This window comes from Haliaeetus leucocephalus, unplaced genomic scaffold (genome assembly GCF_000737465.1).
Source record: "Haliaeetus leucocephalus isolate CR32 unplaced genomic scaffold, Haliaeetus_leucocephalus-4.0 Scaffold92, whole genome shotgun sequence".
Taxonomy (NCBI): Eukaryota; Metazoa; Chordata; class Aves; order Accipitriformes; family Accipitridae; genus Haliaeetus; species Haliaeetus leucocephalus.
Window position 1 is genome coordinate 10,990,757 of NW_010972528.1, and position 7,500 is coordinate 10,998,256.

A 7,500-nucleotide genomic window follows, 5' to 3' on the forward strand; every position below is an offset into this window, starting at 1 on the left:
CCGCCCCGGAGGTGGGGGGGGGGGGAGAGAGGGGGGGGGGGGGGGGGGAGTAAAACTCATGGGTTGAGATGAAGGCAGTTTAATAGGACAGAAAAGGAAGAAAATAATAATGATGATGACGATGATGATGATCATAATAATAATAAAATGACAATAATAATGTTAAAAGAATTAGAACACACAAAATAAGTGATGCCCAATGCAATTGCTCACCACTTGCTGACCAATGCCTCGTCAGTTCCCAAGCAGCGATCCACCCCCCAGGCCATCTGCCCCCAGTTTATATACTGGGCATGACGTCACACGGTATGGAATACCCTTTTGGCCAGTTGGGGACAGCTGTCCTGGCTGTGTCCCCTCCCAACTTCTTGTGCCCCTCCAGTCTTCTTGCTGGCTGGGCATCAGAAGCTGAAAAATCCTTGACTTAGTACAAACACTAATTAGCAACAACTAATCCATGTGTTATCAACATTATTCTCATACGAAATCCAAAACACAAAACTATGCCAGCTATTAGGAAGAAAATTAACTCTGTCCCAGCTGAAACCAGGACACATGGATACCTGCTTCCCATATCTCCATAATCGCAAAGACAAGGAGCAGGACACCTTCTGTTTGCTATGAAGCTTTCCGGATCACTGGAGATGATTTTCAGGGTCTTGGCTGCACAGATCTGGCCAATTTGTGTTCAGGCTCTTTTAAACACTGGAACAAGTAGCCCAACAAGCACTTGGCATAGGAGGCAAGTCCGAGTGCCCAGGGTGCACAGTACCTATAACAAAGGTACAAGTAATCAATAACTAAATTCCTTATAATTTACTGTTGTGCAAAACAAGCGAATCAAGTAACCAACGCTGCTGACATAATGGTGGCCAAAGGAGAGCTGGACTTGTTAAAAACTTGTCAGATGTTTACTCTTTGATCCTTTGTTTAATCTTGCTCATCCTATTTTCTCTCCTCTCAAACAAACCAAGTTCTTCTGATGTTCTAAAAAAAGAGAATGTGTAACAAAGGTGCCCAACTACAGCCTCAGGCACCATGCAGCTTTCCAGGTACGATATGGCATTTGGCCCACGTCCCATTCCCATTGACCCTTTTTATCCAGGGTAACAGGAGTAACAGGAACAACCAGCAGCGGCACTCTGCTCTTGGGTGCTGTTCTTCTCTGCCACCTCCTGCACCACAGCCCTGTGCTTGTGCAGAACTAATGGGCTGTGCACGAATATTATGCATGCCACACGTGCCATGCAAATCTGCTACTCTTGTGTGAGTATAGCACAGCTGTACTTCACCAGCTCAGTACTTTGTATCTGAGGATGTACAACAAAAGTTCGGTGTTTCCAGAATATCCTGGATTTTGAAAGTGCTGATCAGCTGTCCTGAGCATGCCCTACATTAACAGATATTGCTGGGGGTATGTGTATGAAACGATGGAGCTAATGAATGCACGATAAGCTTTTCTGCAACAGGTGAGGGACGACAGGGTGTGGCAATACCTTGAGATCAAAAGAAGGTAAATGACCCAGTTAGCTATAAAGGTTGACCATTACAGCCCGAATAATTCAATTTACAATACTGCAAATCTACTACTGCAGAATATAATATCATCATGACCGCGTCTATCCTAACCCACTGATGACCTCAGGGAATTTTCAAGAATATTACTTCTATTTTCTGTCCTTTCATCCCTAATGTATACAGGCAGACTTAGCTGTGTCTGCAACAAGAGAAGCCATTATGTCTCAAGAAAAAAAATGACCACTCCCATTATCTGAATGCCAAATTTCATATATTCAGTTCACCAATATCCCACACTAGCCTTTCAGCTAAGCTACTAAATGAGATGGGCTCAGATCTCTAAAATTACTAGGATAGAAGCAACATTTTTGTCAACTGCAGCATGAAACCATAGCAAGAAAAACAGAGCTGACATGCTAAAATATGAAAAACTGCCATTATATTTAAGGTGTTTCTAAGAAAGAATATTACATTTATTATTGTGAATAAATTCACAGATTTACCATGCATCAGACATTAGGCTTTATTTTTCTGTATAAAATAAATATAGCTAGAGTATAAGATTATGACTTCACTATTATTTTGTAAAACCATTTAATTTAAACAGAGATGTCTATTCACCTGATACCATAAAACTGAAAACAGAACCATCAAATGATTGTACAACACGAGCACACTGTACATGAAGACAACATAGGTAGACTTTCTTGTGAAACTGCTGGGTTTTATCACTGTTTAATGATTTGTTGCACTATTGATAGGATAAACAATAAATCTAACATGATTCATCATATTAGCCAATAAATCATGAGACAAATCATTAGGCAGAGTGATAAAATCAAGTGTTTTAGAAATAAGTTAATCTATGATGCCAATGCCTAATCTAAACAGTTGCTTAAAAACCCTATTTACTAATCATTTTTACATAAAGAAAGACTGATTATTATGTAGATTAAATTTGTACTTATTTCTATAAGCAGTAGATAATCACTTGTTCTGTGCTGGTCTGTTCAGAAGGAAAAGAAAGATTAAAAAAATCCACTGGGAAAAAAAGTAACGTCATTTTGACTGTATTTGTATATTTACGAAGGGCTGTCTGCACCACTTCTGCCTCTGCCTTCGATTTTGGTGAAGAAATAGTTAATTAAAAGCATGCTGCAAGGTTGCTGGATAGATATTATCTTTAGCTAAGAATTTCATAATATGTTAATTAACAATTTCATTAAGACGTGATGGCTGGTTCTAATGCTTCTTCATTCTTCAGTCTGAATATAACCCTGTAGTCTTTCTCATTTGTGACAACTGTGTTTATAGCTTCTCTACCCATAGAGCTTCATGGCACTTTGAATTATGCTCAAGAGTATATGGGCATCACGTCACATTTGTGTGCCTGATATCATACATGACTAGCTGCGCTCCAGCCAGGGTCCTTAATGTACATTCTACAGATGGACTACCCTCTGAATGCTTAGCCAGATATTAAGTTAAATCTTTTTGTAGTCAAGCTTGTTTCACATCAGTTATACAAACATATTGGTTCCTTTAAAAGGACAAATGCACTGAGAGTAAGACAGGGAATCTAGGTCGGAAATCTAGGAAAATAATTTTAAATTTTAGTTTAGTTCTTAAATTTGAAAATGTCTTCTTTGGGAATTATTGTTTTATGTGTAGGGGTTTTTTTCATTTACTTTATCCCAAAGAGAAGTAGCTGAGCAATATTTATCAAGAAGTAGGTAAGCAGCATAGTTGGCTTAACGATGAAAGAAACATAAACAACAAGGCAACCTCCTTCCTTCTCACTTTCCATTTTGTAATAAAATGCAACAAACCTGACAAGAGAGTAACAAACCAAGAAGATATTTTCTAGTTCAGGATTTTTCCTCAAAAAGGAAAAAAAAAAAAAGTTAACATTTGTATGCCACTACCTATCTATCTATCTATTTATTTATCATATTGGGACTATGTCATACATACTGTAACTTCTCGATAAGGCTAATCTTGGGAGCAAGTTATTTTCCTCTAACTGAAAGAACATGTTTGAGTAACAAAAGCATCCGTGATTAGGGCTGTGACCAACTGTTTGCTTGACACACTGAGTCAGGTGAACAAACCCCTCCAGCTCACAAAGTACATTGGGGAAGGGAAAAGGAGGGGAAGCCTGGCATTGGGAGAGAGGCTATGTCAGAGGCTGGAGGGAGAAGAAGGGATATTGCTGGGTTTGTTGTTTTCTTGCTTTTTATCTCAATCCATACAGCATGTTTTGTAAAAAATGTCTGGAAGATGACTGGAGAAGTGATAGCAATTTGATGCTTTATGCAGTATAGGTGGGGATCATTTGTTTGTATCTTTGTTTGGTTTATAATGTGCAGACAACCCCTACATATAAAATGTAATAACCAGGAGCACACCAGAATCATATGCCTGCAGTCCCTTGTTATTCTTTTAGAACCTGCTTATCTTTCGCTTCACTTTTTCCTGATGACACTTAAGGTCAGATTTTTAAAGGCACTTAGATGCCTCCTTTTATTGAAATCAATGGGAGCTAGGTGCTTAAACATCTTTGAAGAACTAGCCCTTTAATGTTTATTAACAATGCCTCAGATGAGGGTACATCCCAGAAAACATAATAATTGCCTGCCTTTATTAACTGTGGTGTGTCAAGATAAGATAGAATCAAGTCCTCAGACTCATCTCCTCTCAATGATTTCCTAAATGAGATCAGTTCCCACTTACATCCTGAATGACCAAGGGTGACTAAATCAGAGCAATGAAGTACATTTACGTCCTTGAAACTCAAATCATCTTGCAGACACTTCTCCCAGTGTTGCTGATTCGCATATTATCAAGTCTCAAAATGTTTGGTGTTTTTCTTCAACACTCAGCTATAATAATTTTAACTACAAGATAACATTGCCTTTTTATCTTTAAGTAAAAATGAAGCTTTTTTCCTGTGGCAGTTTAGACTCTCACATACTAACTATGGAACTACAGGTAAAACAGGATTATTTCCCTATATTTTTGCCCTCATGCTTTTAGTCTTGTGGATTCACATATACCTTGTTCATCAATGCATGACACAAAGCAGAGGGGCCTCCAAGTCAGCCATGAGGTGCAGAATACATCTAGCATCTTTGGACAGAAAAATTATAAAGTCAGGAAAAAAACAATTCTAAGAGAGGCTTTTGGATGGCTGGTAGGGAGAAGTAAGGAAGAGAAAGGAAGGGCTGGTTTTCAGGGCAGACCTTCAGCATCAATGGAGAATCTTTTCACCCATTAGAATGAGCTTTGTTTGGATCAAGCCCTAAGCTGAACCTCCTGAGGCTCAAGTTAGTATACCCCAGCATTTCCTCTTGTTCCTGGAAAGGCAGTTTTCCATCAGTACTCACTTCTACTTTTTGCTTAACTAGGGACACTCTTGGTTACTGTATTATTGGTGGTAACCTTTCTCCATTTTTGTCTCCGACAAGCTTAGCAGTCACTTCTCCTCTAGAAAATCTCTACTGAGTTTTATGTACCTTGTATACCAACAAACACAAGTCCATATTTTCAAGAGAAAGATATACTGGTGCCTTTAAAGTCATTTACATCTATTTTTGGTGCTGTGATTCTCTTTTTCATTGCTGTCTCTCTATTTTACTCTTCCTTTTCTCTGAACATATTTCCTTCCAGCTTCCCTCCATTTTTTTCCATATTTCTCTTTCTTCCATTCATTTCTCTCCAGCCTTCCCCTCACATTTCTCTCTCTTCCATTCCCTTTCAGTTCTGCTTTTCATCTTCTCTATGGCAAACTAGTTGATCAACATTAGACACAGCAAGTGGTAATCACCACAGGTAGGATAGTGACCTAAAATTTTGTTATCTATGTCAAATCCGTGTTCAAATCCATTTGAAAATGTGATTGATGAGAAACCATGAGGGTTTCTATCCTCTCCTCAGGCATATTGTCATCCTACTTTCTGCTGTCCCCATGCGCCCTCTTCTTCTCACATGGCAGATGCCAGAGGGAACAGAAATAAGCTGCCAGTAACAAGTCACCCAGCTACTCCAGTCTGACCAGATAGTTTCATATGAGGATTGGCAATGAGGGCTTGACCCAGCGTGTGTCCGCTCATTCCCCCCTCTCCTTCCTCCCAACCCAGCTGGTGTCCTATAAAGGAACTCTCATATATGACAATAGCTCTGTTCCTTTACCTTGATTTTTTTTACCTGCCCACAGTGATGGACCAATAGACCACCGCTGTGGGCAGTGAGCATTATATACTAATACACTATGAGATTTAAAGCATTTAAAGCATTACCAAGCTGTCAGAACAGTGAAGGGTTTGAGTTCAGGCTTAACTTACTGCAAGAGACCCTCTCAACTTTTCACAGTGTGAGCCTGTAACCTCCAACATGACACAGGTTTGGGATTTTTTACATTTGTTTTTAGCCTAATTTCCTTTCCTCTTTGTAAATCTTCAGCTGATTTCCTGGAAGTGTCACTCTGCACCTGAGACATGTGAAACGTGGGGGTTATTTTTTAATCAGTCCAGAACTGCTAGGGAGAAGATTGAATACATGTTCTGTTTCTGCAGTAGCAGGTGATGCCTGGTCACACCACCTCTCCAGAGTAACTGTTTCTAAAGCCTGCTAAATCAATTTTAACAGTCTTCTGTTTAATAACAGCATAAAGCACAGCCCTTGCATGGATTTCGTTAGAGCCATGCAATCTACATAAAGTACAGAGAACAGTATTGCATTGAAAGAAACCCACTCATTATCTCAATAAATTCAAGACTGACTGGACAGGCACTTCTTAAAAATTAAATTTTTGAGGTATTATGATCAGCAAAACTACCCCAACAGTCATTTGCAGATAAAATTGTAATGTTCCAAACACCTGCCCTATCCACAATGACTGTTGAAGTCAACAGACACTCTGTGTCCGTTTATATGCAGGACCAGGGCTATTTCATATATTAGCACCGATATGTTTTTTTCCTGCCACTATTCAACCCAGATGTTTTCAAAGTGATAATCAGGTCCTGTGGGAACTGCATGGCTAAAATACTGAGTAGCACTGAAACTGTATTCCTATAAGTTTTTGTATATCTAGATTTTAGGGTCAGGGATTAAGAGTTTCTTATCTAAAACATCCAAAATTATTTCTAAAGTAGTACTGCAAAAACATTTTACAGTGAATTACTTTTTTAAACATATTTTAAACAGAAACACATCACCATATTTTCTGTGGGCTTGAAAGCTTATGTTAAGTTTCCAAATAAGTCAATTCTATAAAGATAACATCTTTAAAAAAAAAAAAAGTGTTGCAAGCTAATACTGCACATAACAAATAAGCCTTAATTAAAATTTAAATTGAAATCTGTATTGGCTAATCACTCTTGAACGGGAAATATTTTAAGGCAAGGTTTTCAAAAGCTCTCTGGTCAAATGTTTAGGTACTTAGTACCTATAATTAGGTTAAAAATGTCAAAGTCTTCTGTTCACCAAAGTATAAGCAGAATTTACCAAAGTGTTTGATGCCCATCTGTTCCTGCTGTGACATTTACAGCTGAATTTTTACACAAGCTTAGCACCCAAAATGCTGAAGTCCTCTGGGAATCTGGATGTGTTTTGACAAACAGGATCTGAGCACAGGTAGAATCTCTGCTGGTTTAAAATCTAGTTCCAGCTGCTGCTGCTGGACTATGCTGAAAATCTGTCCTGTAACCATTAGCATTACAGTCCCACGTTTCTTTTCCTTTGCACAGTTGTTCTGAGGGATGCTGTAGTGCACACATTCGCATTAATACAAAAATTATATTTTTTTGTTTAATGCACACACAACTAATTTTCTGATTACCTTGTTACATATCTGACAACTGTTCTACATACAGAGACACTCAGATCACACGCAGAAGTCGGCTTCAGATGAAGACTGAAAATCATCCCAAGAGATCAGTATACAGTCAGATTTGCTGACCCATTAGCCTGTTCATTACT